The sequence below is a fragment of the Pleurodeles waltl genome, chromosome 5, assembly GCF_031143425.1.
Source record: "Pleurodeles waltl isolate 20211129_DDA chromosome 5, aPleWal1.hap1.20221129, whole genome shotgun sequence".
In the NCBI taxonomy this organism is placed as follows: domain Eukaryota; kingdom Metazoa; phylum Chordata; class Amphibia; order Caudata; family Salamandridae; genus Pleurodeles; species Pleurodeles waltl.
In genome coordinates, this window is record NC_090444.1 from 1,305,613,828 (window position 1) to 1,305,632,813 (window position 18,986).

An 18,986-nucleotide genomic window follows, 5' to 3' on the forward strand; every position below is an offset into this window, starting at 1 on the left:
AATTCAATCTGAATATTTTGTATACTGTGCTCAGTCTCCTCATAAAACCTGCCTGGTACGGTGATATTAGATCTCTTTTTCCACCCACTGGTCCAAGCGGGACAACAACAGTTTTCTGAATATTTTTCCCTCACCATCGAGTAGCGAGATTGGCCAATAATTGGACACAAGGTCCCTGGACCCTTTTTTGTGTAGCGTTACAATTATTGATTATTTACATGATGAAGGAATATCTTCTAGGAACCAGATGTTATTATAGTACTGGCCAGGATTGGTAGCCATAATGTTAGATGGTTGCGATAAATGTCAGAAGGGATTTTATTCGGACCAGCTGCCTTGTGAGGTTTTTGAGCCATGGTTGCTTAGGCAACTTCCTTTTTGTTAAATTCATACAGTTGCTCCAAGAGCGAAGGAATGCCAGGAATTGTGGAAGCTGTCGAAGGTGGTGTACAGTCTAAAGAGTGTTGTTTTGGGTCATCATGCTCATTCACTGTTGGCTTTAAATCTGGTTTCCCGCTATGGTCTTCTGATTGAGGTACCTCAATTGGACAGGGAATGCACCCTTCCATCTCCTGGTGTTGAGTTGGTAAGTTGTTTGACTAATGCAGCATGGTGTCACCATCTCTCTAGTACAAGGTGGTAATGTGAGCTATCCAGAGGAGTTGTGGGCTAATGTTCAGCTCCATGTTCTTTGGAGGGCACTTACAGCTTCATCTGATAATTTCCCCAAAATTATTTGAATTTCGTGAGTACATTTCTTCCAGGAGATCTTGCCAGAGCTTGTGCGAATAATGCTTCTTTTTTATGCTTTAATAGCCATTTGTATTGCTTCCTGCTATCCAATAATAGCTATTCGCTGGTTTCAGACAGATGTCGGTTCTTTAAAGGTAGTGACAGAGCTTTTTTTAATTTCATGCATTCCTTGTCGAACCAGTCCTGCACTACAAGGGAGCGGTGTGCGGGGGTAGTGTTGATTCTATTCTTTCTTATCACAGTTGTCTGCACTACAGCTCCTTGAACTTTTGTAGCTGCTGCAGCTACTTTGCCCCCTTGTTTATAGTTATAGTTAGAACTGTGGTTTGTAGCGCTGTCCATTTGTGACTGCTAGTATAGATGTTTGTATCACACTTATCATTGATCATGTCTTTCCTATTTGGCTTTAAAGCAATTTTAGGCCCACTATTTTGTCGGCTAGAAGTTGACACCGGAGAGCCTGAATTTGGATGCACCAAGAGCAGAAACAGTGGATCATGATTACTTTCGATCCTGATAATTGCTCCCATATCGACTATAAGGTGCCAAGATTCAATATTTGTTGCCATATAATCGATGACACTTTGCCTACCATCAGCTCGAAAGGTGGGTTTAGAGGGGTTGTCTGATTTGGTGCAGCCGTTCAATCAGTGCTGCCTACCTCAACGAAGGCTTCAAAGATTAATTCACCCTTCTTTTTGCTTGTCCAACACTCAGTAGATGATAGCAGTATGTTCCAGGCACTGTCGTAATCAATTATGAATTGGTTCCACATTAGGGGATGCAGCTTGGCATTAAAGTCACTGCAAACCAATGCACAGTTCTTTATGGGCCAAATAAGCTCTCTTGGGGTAATTTCGGGTAAGGGCTTCTGCAATTCTCCCAGTCTTTTCATCAAAAGATGTTCTTTGAGCAGCAAGATGTTTGTATTGACTAGTGCCCAGCCACCTTGTGGAAGGTATATATTAATGATCTTGAATGACTATGACTTGCTTCTTAAGTTTATGATTTGAAAGTTCCTATTTAGTATAGTAGGAGATATTTCAGTACTTTCAAGCAACAATGTTCTTACGCTACTGGTCTACCTTTTTGTTGTTTGATTGCAGGGAGGTTATCTGTTGAGGAACCATCTAGATCATTGCATCAATGGTCCAAATTTCCTGCAAACTGCATATATCTTGTTGAAAGACAGCCATTCCTTATCCTCAATCTTGGACTTTAAACCTGCTATGTTCCAGCTTATGATTTTTAGATGCATTTTTGGCCAAGTTTCCAATGTGAAATTTTTAGGTTTATGATACGTCTGCCTTCTTGGGTGACCAATGACGGTATTAATAATGGCTGGGAAACTAGATGTGATTTGATTTGAAAAACATTGTTTGCAATGCAGAACTTCAGCCTAGTCAGGTTGGACTGCTCAGGGAGTGGCTAGCGAGAACTTGATGCATCTTGTAGTACTGAGCCTGAGTTTTGAATGTGCTCAGAAGTTTTTATCCCTGCTTGTTCTAGAAATATGCACGGGTACAATTCCTTTTCTGGGGGGTCTTTGTTAATGCCCCAGGCCATCATTAGGTGTGTGTAGTTGAGGATCTCATTTGTTAAACTTACGCTGGACCACAATGTCTGAGTGGACTCTCTGTCACCAGGGCAGCTCATCTGCTATGGTGGAGGATTGTCGCCCCCACCAGCACCAGCAGCTGCAAAACATTTACTATAAAACGATAATAAACTATGTTTATCATTGTTTTATACTAAAAGGGACAGGGCCATGGGGCTGTGAGGAGACAAAGGGGGAGTGCACAGCACTCCCCCTCAGTATGCATGTATGTTTGGCCGTCTGTCTCGGGCCGGCCAAACACACATGCACACTGGGCTCTCTCCAACCTGGCAACACAAGCACTGCACTGCTGGGTTCGAGACAGCAGGCAGAGACTTTCTCTCTGCCTCAGAGAAGCCTGGCTGGATGCTCCATCCAATCCTAACACTGCTTTCATGCTGCTGGCAGCATGAAAGCAGTGTTAGGATTGTAAGCAGGGCAGGCTGGAAGCCTGTGTCTGCAGAAGAGACGTGGAACAACACCGGTGCATAAGGTAAGTTTTATTTTTTATGAATATACATTTTTTTATTGTTGTTGTTGCCCCCACTCCTGCCACGCGCCGCCCTGCCCCTTTTCCCTCCCGCGAGCCGCTACTGTCTGTCACCTGTCCTATTTAATCGGATGAATCAAACCGCCAGTAAATCAATTGATCTTACATGCTGTAAGCCCAGCAGGGAGTTTATAAGATGCAAAATGTTGCTTCTTGTGAAGATATCTTGACTCCTTCTTGAGGTGTTCTCTGGGTTGAATATAATTGTTGCCTGATCTTCAGATTCATTTGAAGGATCCTTGGCTCAGTTGCAATGGGTATTCACCTGGATATAGCATTGCCTGAGTTCCTTTATGGATTCACCCCTGAAGTCTGATAGTATTTCTGATAGGTTTCATTGTTAAATGATGTCTCTATTGGACCCATTGGTTGAATTGACCCTGGTCTGTGGAGCATCAGAACAGACTTGGTTGGGTGGCGAAGTTAAGACAGATGGAGACAAATAATCGAGGCTTCCATGAATAGCCTTTCTTATACTAAGTTCTATATGATCCAAGATGGGGTTGATTGAAGCACTTGGTTCTACGTTGGTAATGCCTGGGTATAGGTGATTGATTCTAGTCAATGGGTCTGAGTGTTCAGTGCATTTATTCTCCATGGTGCACCTGGGAAGATGTACATTGTCGGGTTGCTTTACAATATTGGTTTAACCACCTGGGATGTGCGTGTTTCCACTTGGCCTTTGTGATAAATTACTGTGGTTCACCCTCAAAATGAGTCAACTCTGTTTCTGCCTTCTGTGTTGGTGATTTTCCCCCATTGTTAGTTTCCAGTTTTAATGTAGCAGTTGACCTAAATCCTGCTGGTTTTCATTTTATATGGGAGTGAAGAGTGCAAGCTTTGCCACGCAGCAGTCCGGCCATGTTTTGTAGTGCTGCTGTCATGATTGTCTGCCCCACCACCTTGCTCTTGGAATTCTAATCCTGCTGTAGGTTGGAACTTAATTTGGGGTGCTTCTACTGACTTTGCCTGAGAGAAAGGAAATTGTAAATTTTTTGCTGTTTTTGTTGTACCCCTTTTGCTTTTAATTTTATTTCCAGAGCTTTGGCTTGTATTTTAAAAAATTTCCTCTTCTTTATAGCCTATCTTTAGGGGGAGAGGGTGCATCTGTGATGGACACATAAGACATACTTAATTCCTCTATCATGTCTTCAGTGCATGTGTGCAGTTTCATCTGAACCTCTGACTTTTGTACAGCAGATACTTGCTCTGAGCTCGGCATTGGATTTTTGATAGCAGACTCTCTACTAACAACTTCAACTCTTGTTCGATTTTAACGATTGTATCTGCAGTCCTGGATTATATCATTTATAATCCTTGGAACTTCCAGTAATTTCTCCAACAGAGGGGCACAACTTTGGCTTTCTTTGGGCCCTTGAGTGGATTGCAGACATAGGCCCTCATTCCAACACTGGAGTTGTATCAGCCGGGCGGCCGCCAATGCGGCCGCACTCCTGCGGATGCCATTTGGAGATCCCCGCTGGGCCGGCGGGCAGAAACCTGGTTTCCGCCTGCCGGCCCAGCGGGGATGTCGGCCACAACACGGGAGCCGGCTCCAAATGGAGCCGGTGGTGTTGTGGCGGTGCGACGGGTGCAATTGCACCCGTTGCGCTTTTCACTGTCTGCTATGCAGACAGTGAAAAGCTCCATTGTCCCATGGCAACAATAGTAGACATCAGTGTAGACAGCAATATGGACCCTAATCGCTTGTACCTTCTGGTTCCATAACTGGTGATGTCTCTGGCTCTTGGTCCATAATAGGCAATACAACCAGTATATCAGGCCCCTCCATATTATCTGGGCGATTGTTTGACTACGTTTGGGGCTCCTTGGCCCTCTTTGATTACCCTCTTGTTCCACATATTTTGTCTGTCTTCTTTCTTTGGTGGACGGTGGTGGACGGTGGGAGCTAGGATTATCAAGGCTTTACGCCCTTCTGCTGTGGTGCTTAAGCACCTTATGCCTTATACTGCACCTTGGAGTGCTATTACAGAGATATACAGATCTCTAAAGTATAAAGCCTGAGAGAGCCAGAGGGAGCCAGAGGGATGGGGCTAAGAGAGCTCCAAGGACTCCAAGTGAGCCAAAGTTCTAAAGTTCTGAGAGAGCAATGAGCTTATGGCTTATGGCATGAGGACCTAGGGGACATAGGAGTGAAGATTTCTCCAATGCTGGTTGTTAGAAATGGGATCTCTGGTTGGCAGTCAGTTTACACTCTGTCAAAGCAGGGACCCTCACTCTAGTTAGGGCAATGGAGATACACACATAAGATAACCCCTGCTTACCCCTTGGTAGCTTGGCACAAGCAGTCAGGCTTATCTCAAAGGCAATGTGTAAAGTATTTGTACCAAAACACACAGTAATACAGTGTAAACACTACAAAAAGACACTACACCAATTTAGGAAAATAGCCAATATTTATCTAAATCAAACAAGACCAAAACAACAAAAATCCAACATACACAAGTAAAGTATTGAATTTTTAAATTAAAAAGAGTCTTACTCCAATGAAAACAATGGATGCGTTGATGTTACACAAAGTACCTGGTTTGCGTAAAAAATAAAGCCGCACGGACGAGCATGCATCGGAAAAGTCAGCGTTGCGTCGATTCCTTACTCGCAAGTGAGGCCGTGAGACGTTTCTTCTCCGGTCGGGTAGGCGATGCGTCATTTTTCTCTCACGCAAGAGAGCGACACGTCGATATCCAGACAGACACCTTTGGTCCAGGCAGGTTCATGCCGATTTTGATGCCCAGCAACATTGCATGCAAAATGTGGCCACACGGCGATGAGGAAGCGCACTGTGTGGGGCTTGCGTCAATTTCAGCAGCCACAAGCGTGTGTTGCGTCATTTCTCCAGCCGCAATGCAGGTGATGCTTCGATTTCCCAGCCACAGTGCAGGTGGTGCATAGATTTCTCAGCCGCGATGCCGGTGGTGCATCGTTTTTACAGCCACATTGAAAGTTTCCCTGCATGGCTCCTGTGCATAGATTTCCACCTTAGTTCCACCAGCTTCACCTTTCAAGGGCCCAGGGACTAGATAGAGCACCACTTGGCAGGATGGGAGTCTCAGCAGAAAGTACAGGTGCTGGCAGAGGAAGTCTTTGATGGCCCTGAGACTTCAAAACAGGAGGCAAACTCAGTCCAAGCCCTTGGAGACACTTCACAAGCAGGACTATACCACAAAGTCCAGTCTTTACCCTCTTTCAGGCAGAAGCAGCAACTGCAGGCCAACTCAGCAAAACGTAGTCACAGGCAAAGGGGCAGTACTCCTCCCCAAGCTCTTTAGCTCTTTTACTTGGTAGAGAGCACCTCTTGAGTCCAGAATTAATCTACAAATCTAGGTGTTTGGGTCCACTACTTATACTCCTTTCTGTCTTTGAAGTAGGCAAACTTCAAAGGAAAGTCTCTGTTGTTCACAAGATACTGCCTTTCCCAGGCCTGGCTCCAGACACACACCAGGGAGACTGCATTATGTGAGGGCAGGCACAGCCCATTCTGGTGTAAGTGCCAGCTCCTCCCTCCACTGTAGCCCAGATGACCCATCAGGATATGCAGGTTACACCCCAGCTCCAGTTGTGTCATTGTCCAGTGGAGATTCAAAAACAGCCTAACTGTCATTCTGACCCAGACAGGGAATATACAAGCAGGCAGAGGCACAGAATGGTTTAAGCAAGAAAATGCCCACTGTCTAAAAGTGGCATTTTCAAACTGACAATCTAAAAACCAACTTTATCAAAAGATGTATTTTTCAATTGTGAGTTCAGAGACACCAAACTCCAGATCTCCATCTGCTCCCAAAGGGAAACTACACTTAAAAGTTATTTAAAGGCAGCCCCCCCATGTTAACCTATGAGGGAGATAGGCCTTGCAACAGGGAAAACCGAATTTGGCAGCATTTCACTGACAGGATATGTAAAACACATCAGTTAATGTCCTACCTTCAACATACACTGCACTCTGCCCATGGGGCTACCTTAGGCCTACCTTAGGGGTGCCTTACATGTATAAAAAGGGAAGGTTTGAGCTTGGCAAGTGGGTACACATGCCAGGTTGAATTGGCAGTTTAAAACTGTACACACAGACACAGCAGTGGCAGGTCTGACAGGGCTGCTCATGTGGGTGGCACAATCCGAGCTGTATGCTCACTAGTAGGCTTTGATTTACAGGCCTTGGGCTTCTCTAGTGCAATTTAATAGGGACTTACTACTAAATCACATATGCCAATCACGGAAAAGCCAATTACATATACAATTTACCCGGAGAGCACTTGCACTTTAGCACTGGTCAGCAGTTGTAAAGTGCCCAGCGTACCAAAACCAGCAAAAACAAAGTCCAGTGTACAGCCAAAACACAGGAAGCAGAGGCAAAAAGATAGGGGAGACCATGCCACGGATGCCAAGTCTAATACGTGTACTGATGCGGGTGCCTCATTGCTGTTGATATCCAGGCAGGTAGATGGATGGAGCAGGGAGCTAGGCAAGGGTTTGGCGCCAACTGCTCTGTTGCGTGCAAGATGCACCTGCCTAATGCTAGCTGCTACCGCACAGCGGGTGACAGTATTGTAACCTAATGCGTGATAGGTGTTCAGCCAAACCAGTCACTCCATTCTCCCCCTTGCTTCTGCTGTTACAAATAGATGTGGTGCTCACCTCTTTCTTCTGCTCACCTCATGGGGGTTTGTTTCTGCCTGGATTTCTCTTATTCGTTGGGTTGTCAGGCTGCTCCTCATTCCCCAGCCTCCGACAGGGTGCATAGCACTCAGCACAAGGTTCCTTCCTGTTTGTTCTGTGCTGCAATGCAATGCACTTAAGTTGAATACTCAAGCAGATACTCGGACAGGTACTTCAGACATTCAGGCACTTCAGATTTGGATCCTGCAGTCCATCCTGTGATGTCCGCCGGAGGCACTCGGGGCTGCTATGTGTGCCATGCGCTGTGGTGACCGGAAATTCAAGGGACTGCTCCAACCGCTCCGACTCAACCGAATAGTAGTTAAAAGGTGGGTGGGTGGGAAGGCGGATGGGTGGCTGTGCAGCAGGCAGGCAGGCAGGGCACTGGAGCTCAATGTTCACGGTATGAAGAGCGGCTGGGTGCAGGGGGTGGCTTGGCTACGCTATGTGGCAGTCGTTTCTTTTCCCAACTCTCTTTCTTGGCATTTTTAGAATTTAAACCGTAAATCTGTATCCAAATTGTACAAGTTTTACCATGGAATACCTTTAAATACAAAGGGTGGTGATATAGCATGTCATTATCTTATAGTAGTGTGAGACAAACAGCTACTTTCTTGTATACATTTCAGGTTTGTTGCATTTTCATTAGTTTGAATTACAATCATAATCTCCAACAGCTATTCAGTTACGTTAGGTACAGCTCTTACTCTACATGCATCCTCTAATATTTCCCCATCTATCTCCTGGTAATCATCTCGAAACTCCAGCTAGGCAAGGATATACTTCCCATTAAGTTGGAACTTCAGTGTAGACCTATAGGTTTCCTGCTTCCTCCTCAGGAGGTACAGCCACCCGGGTGGGGAATACGTATCGAATCGACTAATGTAGGAGCCAACTGCGCATTTGTAGGTGATGAAGAGTTCCTTTGTTGTAGCCAAGTCCGGACCAGACCCTTGGAGACTTTGGAATTAAACAAAAACAAGAAATCAAAACAATAGGGAAAAGGTAGGTGGGAACTGTTATATGTAACCACACCTATTCAGGTGCTGGTGGAGATGCAAGGCTGCGGAAAAGCAGTACCTTTTTTTCAGGCTAACACATAACATTTGGAACCTTCAATCACAGAATAGAACATGTATTAATCGGTCTGGGGTCCTTGTGGCCCGGTATGCCATCCCTATCGTAGCATGCAGGGCAGGCCTTCAGGCACCTTTCCCACTACTTTCATGTCTTTTTGCTGTTACTCACATATTACAGCTCCTCCGTCCCTAGTTTATCCTCTCTAGACTGGGCCTCTACTCAGATCCCTCTCCATTGTCATATCAGTAACAAAGTTTGGATTCAGCCAGGTCTCCATTATCTGTTTCCAGAGGTGTGCTATAGGGCGCCTCCTGGTCCCTTTGCTGTTCTCCTTCCTAAGTGCTTGTTCTTCTGCCACTGCCCACCTCATGACATCCTTTTCCCAGGCAGAAAAACTGGGACCTCTGGCCCATTTTCAGGCCATTGTGATGCAGCTCCTTGCCGAAACCAGTGATAAGTCCAGTGATAAGTCTATGAATTGGGACCCAACCATACCCTTCTTGGATCTGGAGAAGTTACCCACTAAGCAAACATCCAAGGTATGTGGGATTGGGTGTCGAAGTGTGAGGTGTATTTTGTTCATTACTGCCCTCCAATAACCCTGCAAGGAAGTGCATCCCCACATCATGTGACAAAAGTCGGCGTCCAACCTTCCACATCTCCGCATCCCTGGGTATCTCCCCTATATATCACCTTTAGCCTATGAGGTGTCAGTTATGTGTAGGAAGTTAAATTGAATATGCTGAAGTCTAGTATTACGTGAAACACTCTTGGGGTATGTTAACATCCTGCTTCAGTCTCTGTCCAATATCTCTTTTCCCAAGATTCCTTCCCATTTAGCTCTTAATCTTGTTGGGGGGGGACGCATCCCATCTCTCGCAACACTCAGTATAACCAGGTAATCACCCTCCTAGCTGATCCCAATGAGAGAAGGAGTTGAAGTACAGCGTGTGTGGGGGGTTCCTTCTGACCGCAATGCCATACATCTGTGTAGGAGCGCACCACAGCCTTGTAGGTCAAAAACTGGGCACCTGGTAAGCTGTGAGTGTCCATAAAATCCCCCCAGTGGGATGAGCCCTCCCTCTTGAAAACAAACATCAACAGTCACCAGACCAGCAGCCTATCAGCACAAAAGTCTGGTCACCGTAAAATAAGTAACCGGTGTGCCATGTGGGAGACCTACTATAGGCCTTCGAGTCCTCACCTGGCTTCTCTTCCATTCATACATGGCCCCTTTCAGCAGTATTGTTGGGTGGGAAATTTGGACATCTGATCTTAGTAACCGTGGCAACAACAGCTCCCTGTAAGGGGTCACACCAAATTGATCTAACACCCCTCGGTGTGCACCCCCAAGCCATCTGGCAATCCATTGTAGCCGTGCTGCTAAATAATATAACTCAAAGTCTGGGGCTCCCGGTCCTCCCTCCCCTGGGAGACGTTTCAGAATTGCGACTGACACTCTGTGTCTGTGCCCATCCCTTATGAGGTCTCAAGGCATCCACTTGGTGGAATCACACCACTGGAATGTTAATCAGTATATTTGCAAAAAGATAAAAGAGGTGGGGCTAACACCACCATTTTAGTTATTTCTATGTAAGCATTCAGGGACATTTTCAGGGATCTCCAGAAAATAACACTACTCTTAAGGGAGCGATATGCTCTACCCAGGTTCCCTTCATAGGCATCCTCAATGGCATGGTAAATCTGGATACCTAGATATCGAAAAGAGGAGGGTTCCCATCTGAGTCCCAGAGGTAGGTGTTGTGCGTGCTGACTTTCTTTAATACAGGGGAAGAGACAGGTCTTGAGCGATTCATCCGCAGGCAGGACACCCTTCCAATTCCTGTAGTCTCTCAATGGCATCGTCTCCACCCTTCCTATTATTCTCCAGGTATAAGAAAGGGTTGTCTGCGTACATTGAAATAACATGGCAGTATCCAGCCACTAGTAGGCCAGTTTTTACCCCATCTGTTTGGAACTAGGCTGCCAATGGTTCTATGGCGAGCCCAAATAATTAAAGGGCGTGATGGGCAACCTTGTCTAGTCCCTCTAAGGACTGCATACTCGGGGGAGACAGAAATCCCAGTTTGCACCCTGCAGTCGGCTCAGTGTACAGCAGTATCACCCATTTTATCCAATCCTCCCCCAGGCCCATGCATTGCACAACCTTGGTCAGAAAGTACCAGCGGATAGAATCAAACGCTTTCTTGAGATCTACACACCTAAGTGTGGCCTTGGCTTGGGACCACACATATGGGTGACACAGAATGTGGAAATGTCTGTCCAGGTTAAAGGAGGTGTTCCTACCCGGGATAAACCCGTTCTGATCCTCGTGGACGAGGGTGTGCATATAGGGAAGAATTCTATTTGCCAAAAGCTTGCTAAGAATTTTAAAGTCTATATTCAACGTAGTGGATGAAATGCTGCGGCAGGTGCCCCTGAATGTGTTGTCTTAGGTAATGGAACCACCATTGCACTCATAGTGGATTGCGGTAATTTGCCTCTATCACACGAGGTAGAATATAAGCATATTAGTTTTGGAATCAGTACATCCACATACGTCATATAAAATGCATCCAGAAGGCAGTCTGGCCAGAGGTTTTACCTTTGGCCATCTCCCTGATTACTTGGCGAAGCTCCAGGGAAGTAATCGGTCACCCTAGTGTCTCAGTCACCCCCTGTGCTAGAGTTGGCAAATGTATTCTGTCAAGAAGTGCCTCCTAGTCATTATCAGGTATTAGCTCTGGTCTCATATAGATTGTCTCATAATAAGTTCTGAGTTCATTGTTAATTAAACCTGGGTAGTATAAATGTTCTCCTGTGCTAGTAGTTAAGTGTGTGATAGGAGTGCCCCTTAATTCTGGGCAGATCAACCAGGCCAGTGGGCAATCTGACTTGCCCTCCTCCTCGTGAGATTGATCCATGTATGCTTTATAATCAAGGTTTTGCAATCTATCCAATGCTGAACTATGTTGCATATGTACCTCCCGTAATTTCAGACCAGTGTGGGTGCATGACATCCGAATCATCTATAGATCATGTATAGTGGCTTCAAGGGTCTGCAGCTCCTCTTGCAGCACCCTCTGCACTCCCACAGTCTGTCCCATATAGTGCCCCCTCACACCGACCATTAAGACCTCCCATTCCAATACAGCAGAAGAGGTCGACCCTTGATATACTGCATAGTCTATGATGGCCTTTCCCAAGGATTCCCTGTAACTATTGTCTTCAAGTGTCACAGGTTGCAGCCACCAAAGTGGTATTGCCGGTCTGGCCGGCCGTGGAGCAAGTTTCAGAATAAGAGCTGTGATCCAAAAGGCTACGTCCCAAATATGCTTTGGACCACACTGAGTGACATAACCCTGAAGAGCAGAACTGCCTGTCTATTCTGGTGTGTAAGTCATGTATGTGTGAGTAGTAAGAGTAATCCCGCTCCTGTCCATGTTGGAGCCTCCATAGATCAATGAGGGCACAATGTCACAGCCATTCCCCAAACCCCAAAGCCAATCACAAGGCTGGGGCCCCCTGTAATGGTGGAGTGGGGTGGTCAAGCTGGATGTAATCCACACAATAAAAATTTCATCAGATCAAAAGGTCTCCCCTCATCATGCTCACCTGGGCCGACAAAGTTTGGAAAAACCAAGTTGATCCTGGCTGGGTGCATAAATGCTTCCCAGGGTGACCTCAATTCCCAAAAGCCTGCCAGTGATAAGTACACTCCCCTCCTTATCAATGAGCTCGTGCAGAGGTTCAAAGTGGACTCCTGGCCTGATTCAATTCAGTGTCCCACTTGCATGGGCAGAATAAGAGGTAGCATAAAGGCGGCCACGTCATCTTCGCTGTAAATGGGCACTCTCCACCCCCTCTGTGTGTTTTTTGTAACATTGTTATATGTACACCTCTACCATGTAGGTACTGCTATACTTTCTAACATTTGTCTACCGATCCTAGGGCCCGGACATTCCAGGTCATGCATATGATGTGTTGCAATGTGTTAGCCAAGTGTCTATAAAAAGTCTTACTTGCCAGGTGGTAGTACTTGACCCTATCTTGAGTCCCAACATCTCACTGCACTATGTAAAACAGTTCTTGCGTCCTTGAAACATAAACCAAAATCCCATACTGAACTTCCCAACCACTGGGCCGAAAGGCAATGGCCTTCCACTCAAACAAGTCAACTTCTGTGAAAGAAAGCACATCTCCTGAATTGTTCCAGGTTCCTGTGACGGAGAGAATGGGGGGGGGGGGCTTCCAGCAATCCAAAACCAGCAAAGTCACTCCTGCCCATCTAGTCCAATATTAGTTGTCCTCAGATGTGCCCCCATTAGCAGAGGAAGGCCAGGCCGTCCCCACCTATTTATTGGACCGTGTGTCAAATAGCATGTGTCCCTCCTCGTTTGGTGTTGTTTGTATGTCTCGGGATCAGTATCAGCCGATTTTAAACCAAAAGATTTGAACAAACCTAAAAGATCAGACTAGGAAATAGGAAATAGTGGAAATACGCAGGTGGTTAAATCAGTTCATCCACTGACTGAGTGGGTAACACTAGTAACCCATTATTCTCAGGGTCAGATTTGTCCACCTCACAGTCTGTCTCCGAGTCACATGCATCAGCCCCAGATTGGTGATCAGAGCTATGTTGTCTGGCAATGCCCACTGCCGCCTTGAGTGCTGCCTTCCATTCATTGTGAGTCTGCGTCAAAGTTGGTCACAATCACTTATCACGCCTATGGGATCTCCGGTGTTTCCTAGTAGGCCCACGCAAATTGTCACGCAGCTTGTGTTTTCTCCCCATACAGGGAGCCCCAGCCTTGTGTGCCTCCAGCCAGTCACACACTTCATCGGGCTCATCACAAAAGTGTATCTCACCGACCACTATTAGTTTTAGTTTGGCAGGGAACAATAGGGAGTATTGAACGCCCACGTCTCTCAGTGCTCTTTTCACTTCAGTGTACAATGCTCTTTTTTCCTGTACCGTATAATCAGGCAACATGCTCACTTTTCCATTCTCAATGAGGTAGAGGCCATCTTTGCGAGCGCAGTTCAGTAGGATATGCAGTAATTTGGCTATCACCGTTCGTGGCTGTCTACCAGGGACCGGGGGACAAGCAGGTACTCTGGGTGCCCGTTCCAGAGCAAAGAATGGCATGAGCCTTTTGGAGGCCACTTCTGTCTGGAGCCAGTTCTTGAGATACATCACTATGGGGGTCATTACGACTCCCGCCAGACGCGGTGACCGCGCGCCTGGCGGGAGCCCCCAAAATACCGTACCGCGGTCGCAAGACCGCGGCGGGTATTTTGAGTTTTCCCCTGGGCTGGCGGGCGGCCTTCAAAAGGCCGCCCGCCAGCCCAGGGGAAAACGACCTTCCCACCATGAAGCCGGCTCGTAATCGAGCCGGCGGAGTGGGAAGGTGCGACGGGTGCTACTGCACCCGTCGCGTATTTCACTGTCTGCTATGCAGACAGTGAAATACAAGCGGGGCCCTCTTACGGGGGCCCCTGCAGTGCCCATGCCATTGGCATGGGCACTGCAGGGGCCCCCAGGGGCCCCGCGACACCCCCTACCGCCATCCTGTTCCTGGCGGGCGAACCGCCAGGAACAGGATGGCGGTAGGGGGTGTCAGAATCCCCAAGGCGGCGCAGCATGCTGCGCCGCCTTGGAGGATTCTGACGGGCAGCGGAAAACCGGCGGGAGGCCGCCGGTTTTCCTGCACTGACCGCGGCCAAAGCGCAGCGGTCAGAATGCCCTAAGGGGCACGGCCAGGCTGTCGGCGGTGCTCCCGCCGACCGCGATCCTGGCGGTCACAGACCGCCAGGCTCGTAATGAGGGCCTATATCTTTCCCTTCAACCCCCTCTGGGAGTCCTACTATACGAACATTATTGCATCTGTTGCGGCCTTCCACGTCCTCAGTGCGGTATTCTAGTCTGCGTACTTGGTCGGTCAGTGCAGCCACTTGATGCATGAGTGCCTGTTGAGTGGGGGGTATATCAGCTAGACCGCGTTCTGTTTCCTGCACTCCTTCCACCAACGTTCGATGTTCGGTGTTCAGTACGCAGTAATCAAAGGCCCACGGAGACAAACCCAATATCGTGTTCAAGAGCAGTTTTAGTGTTCACTATTGCTGCCAGGATTTTGTCAAACTGTGATTGCATTGTAGTTTGCATTGTCTACAGTCCCTCCGCCTAATCTGGAAGCACCTCCTGTGTGTTCAGGCGTCCGGAGTTTCCTGAGAAATCCGCACTCACGGTTTCCCCATTGTGCACAATCCAATCATGTAGCCCCGGTCACAGGTCCGTCAGTGCTAGGGTTTACCACCTCCAGGTGCTCACCCTCAATTCCCCAGCCGGTTAATCGTTCTCTTAAAGTGCCATGCGTAATTTACTCAAGGGATCCAATCGATACTGTCCCGCTCACACAGGAGAGTGTTGAAACAACGGGATCACTGTCCCCTCAGCGGTCCTACACGGAAAGAGATGCACGTGCACTGAGCAGTGATGCACTCCCCGAGGGCCCTCAAATTGAGGGATCAAAAGGAGGAGTCAGGGGTACCCCGCAATGTCCAGTTCTCACTCTGTCCATTTGACGGATTGAGCAGCACAACTAGCCCCCAGGCCCAACATAATGTCCTCTATGAGTGGAAAAACCCACTATAAGGTCTCATGGAATATTAGTTGTTCCTGGGCAGGAGTCCTTCCTCCCATCGCGCTATGTCTCTGTGACATGTTCCCCCAGGCCCATGTCTGTGCAGTACCGGTTGCAGTTGTTCCACCGTTGCCCAAGTGCAGCGTCCCAATACCAGCCTCTCACCTCCTTGCACCACTGCCCTTCCATCTCATCAGTTTACTCCAGAGAATTCAAGCCCTCCCCTCGTCTACCTGACACAGGTAGAGAGGGGCTGGGGAGTGTGCGACCTAGACCCAGGATCGCAAGGCCAGTCTCTGGTCACCTCTCCCTGCTGCTTCTGCCTCCATAAACAGCATGTGCCGGCTCGCCCAACTCGGCTGGAGCCAGTGTCATCCGCCCTACTCTCCATCCTCCGGTCTCGCCGAGTGCTAGGAGCCATGCAGGATCAAACTTGATATCACAGGCTGCCCTGCACTCTCTGTACATGGGAGCCGGCTGCCCTGGGCCATCCACCAACCTGGCCGCTCCTCCCAAATGCCATCTCCCACTCCTTCTAGCCGGCACTGGTCACCGATTCGGGCTCCACCGACCTCTCTGCTACCAGGGAAAAGGTTTGGTGCAACAGGGCACCTCGGGCAACGATTCATATCAGAGAAATGTATGGGCCCATGCGGAGCATTGCAATCACATGTCTGTCATTGCTGGCTGCTAGTCCACACCCTGTGTGGCGGTCCTTTATCAGCAATTTGTCTCCTACTCAGATTTGATGTGTCTTTTTCACCTGGCGGCATCTTCTAGTTGCTTAGTTCAGGTGCAACCTCCTGGGGGTTGAGACACTGTCCGGTACAGGTCTTTTAGCTCACATAGATTGAAGTCACTACTCACCCAGGCAGAGTGACCTTGGCACCACTCCTGTGGTCATGTGGCGTGGCATTCAATAATCCCTCAATAAGACGTAGATTTTTTTTCCCACACTTTTTCTGGATACTTCTGCTATTTTGGTAATCTTGGCAACTGTTTTCATAAATCATTCTACTTCCTTATTGGCTTAAGCCACCTTAGTGTTATGTGCTGTGTTTGATGCTCTTGGATCGCAGGTATTCTGACCACACCAGGCCCCTGAACTGAGGCCCATTGTTGGTGTGCAGTTTGCTTATGAGCTCATAGGTCGCCATTACCTTTTTGAAATGGGGTATCACTTCTGATGCCACCATGGACGTCACAATTTCATCTTTGGGGTACCTTGAGTAATCCCATTCAGGAGGATCCCAAAATTGGCACTGACTTAGTACCATGCGGTGGCTGGGACATGCTGTTTGATGACGTTGGCTGGTAGGTCCTGACATATGGTCACTTGGCATGTCATGCAACACTTTTCTTTTACCTCTATCAATTTGACAAGTCCTCGGAACCACACTTTGCTTGCAAGTCAGCTTTTGATCTTGACCATACCTTCATGCGACCCATAGGCTCATTGTACAGTTTGTTGAGTCAGACTTTGGGGTAGTACTAGCCTCGTGAGCTTGTTCCTCACTTGGTTTGAGGTTCACTGTGCTTCCTGGGATCTATGTGCCATATGTGTCATCAGGACTTTCCAGTCACTAGATCTCACTACTGAAATGGCTAACTGTAGACAGTTGTCCTCTTTGGTGGCCTATATGATGTTGTCTAGTGACATTGGAAGTTGCCGGGCACGTTCTACAATGTGTTGGACATTTTCCTTGGTGTCTTGTGCAATTTCCTTCTCTTCTCTGGTTCCCGGCCTTGCTTGTCTTGAGACATGCGGTGCAGGGCCGTGGCATCCCAGCTTGTATACTTTAGTGAACTGATTCTCCTGGAACAGCAGGACCCACTTCTCAATCCATGGAGGTGGCTTGGAGGTAGAGCCACAAAACAGCAGTTTGAGAGGTTTGTAGTCCGTACACGTTGCAAGCGGGAGATCTTACAATTATAAGTGGTAGTGTAGACATCCACAACAAACTACGATGGCCTCCATTTCTATGTGGGAATACCTCTGTTCTGTGGGAGGGAAGGCCTGGTTGAATTATGTGACAGGTGCCCTTTCTTCACAGGCTTGTTTTTTGTGACAGCACAGCTCCCAGGCCTGAGTAATGAGTATACACTGAGATTTATGACTCTTTCTGCTGATCAAACTATGCTAGGGTAGCCTCTTCAGATAATCCTTTTTTGGTTTAATGGAATGCCTGTTCTTGTTCGGAGCTCCAGGCCCATGGTGTTGAAGTAAGCCTCAGCAAGGCCTACTAGTGCAAGGGGTTCGCCCTTCTCTGCACAAAGTCCTCAGACCATATAGGAAGAAGTTGGCACAGAAACTGAAATAAAAGACAAAGTTTATTAAACCTCGTGAGGTGGTACTACAGTTCAAACAGCACCCTTTGGTAATATTTGAAGTAGCACATTGAACTAAGAGAGCATGGTCCTTTTATACCCACGCAGGGGCTAAAAGAAGGTGGTACAATTATAGAAGCAAGACTTACATACATGTAAGGTCACATGGAAATGCACAGTCAACAGGTAGGAGGGGCTAACAGTTTCAAGGACTAGTTGACACATTACTGTCTCTTACTGATTACTAACAGCTGCAGATCTTACTGGGCATGCGCGAAAGTGGGAGATGCTAAATATAACTTGTCACTAGACAGATTTTCAAGAGTAGTTAACAGAAAGGTAGGACAGAGCACATGGCGAGCACATGGCAGAGAAAATGGCTGCCATGAATACAAAATGGATTCCGCCAAATGTTCACAATAGTTGCTAAATACAAGATGTCTTCTGCTAATGCTTAATCTAATCGCTATTAAATTACAACAGACGACCCTTTCAGCATTAGCTGAAGACATTCATCTTTCTGGGATAATCTAAATATTCATCTTGTACATTTATGCTCATCATTTCAGCTATTTCCTTATCTAACATGTGTTGTGCTTTCATTTCTGTAATATTTCTTTTGGTAGGCATACAAGCAGTGATACACATGGAGCAGAACATTGGACCACACTGAATACAGATACAGCATGTGAAAAATATTGCAATCATTACACACAGGATAGTCAGTAGTTTCCAGCCCCAAGAGGAAACAAGAGCCCAAAACCATCCTGAAAAAGTCCAAGTACCAGTCTCTGTGTGGATTTCTGCAGCAATTTTATGCAATTTAGATATTGCATCATATACTGAAGGTGAGTGATCTGGAATAAAAACACAGCAACTACTACCGATGATGCGACATGCACCACCTCGATCAGCTAATATCACATCTAGTACCATACGATTTTGGAGCGCTACAATCCTCGTAATTTGGAGCTCCTCAGTAATATTCCCAAGTGCCAGAGCTGCCTGAATGGTAACAGCTTCCACAACCCTAGTCAATCGTCTCACTTTCCTACTGTTTAACGCAGCACCCACAAAGGAGAACAACCCTAAATTAAAATCAACATATTGTTGCAGGCTAGTATCCGTTTGGTCTACCTCATTTGTACTTATTGTCCTTTTATATCTATTTTTAATGATGTCATTGAACAGTTTAAAATCTCGGTGATATGATGCAGGGGCCAAAAACACAGGGGGTAATAGAAAAGATACATAACACACACCTGACCACCCAACAGGTAGTTGGTAATATCCATAGTTACCACAAACAAAATATGTATTATGTGAAGCTGTAAAACTACTATTATTTACACCCTCAATA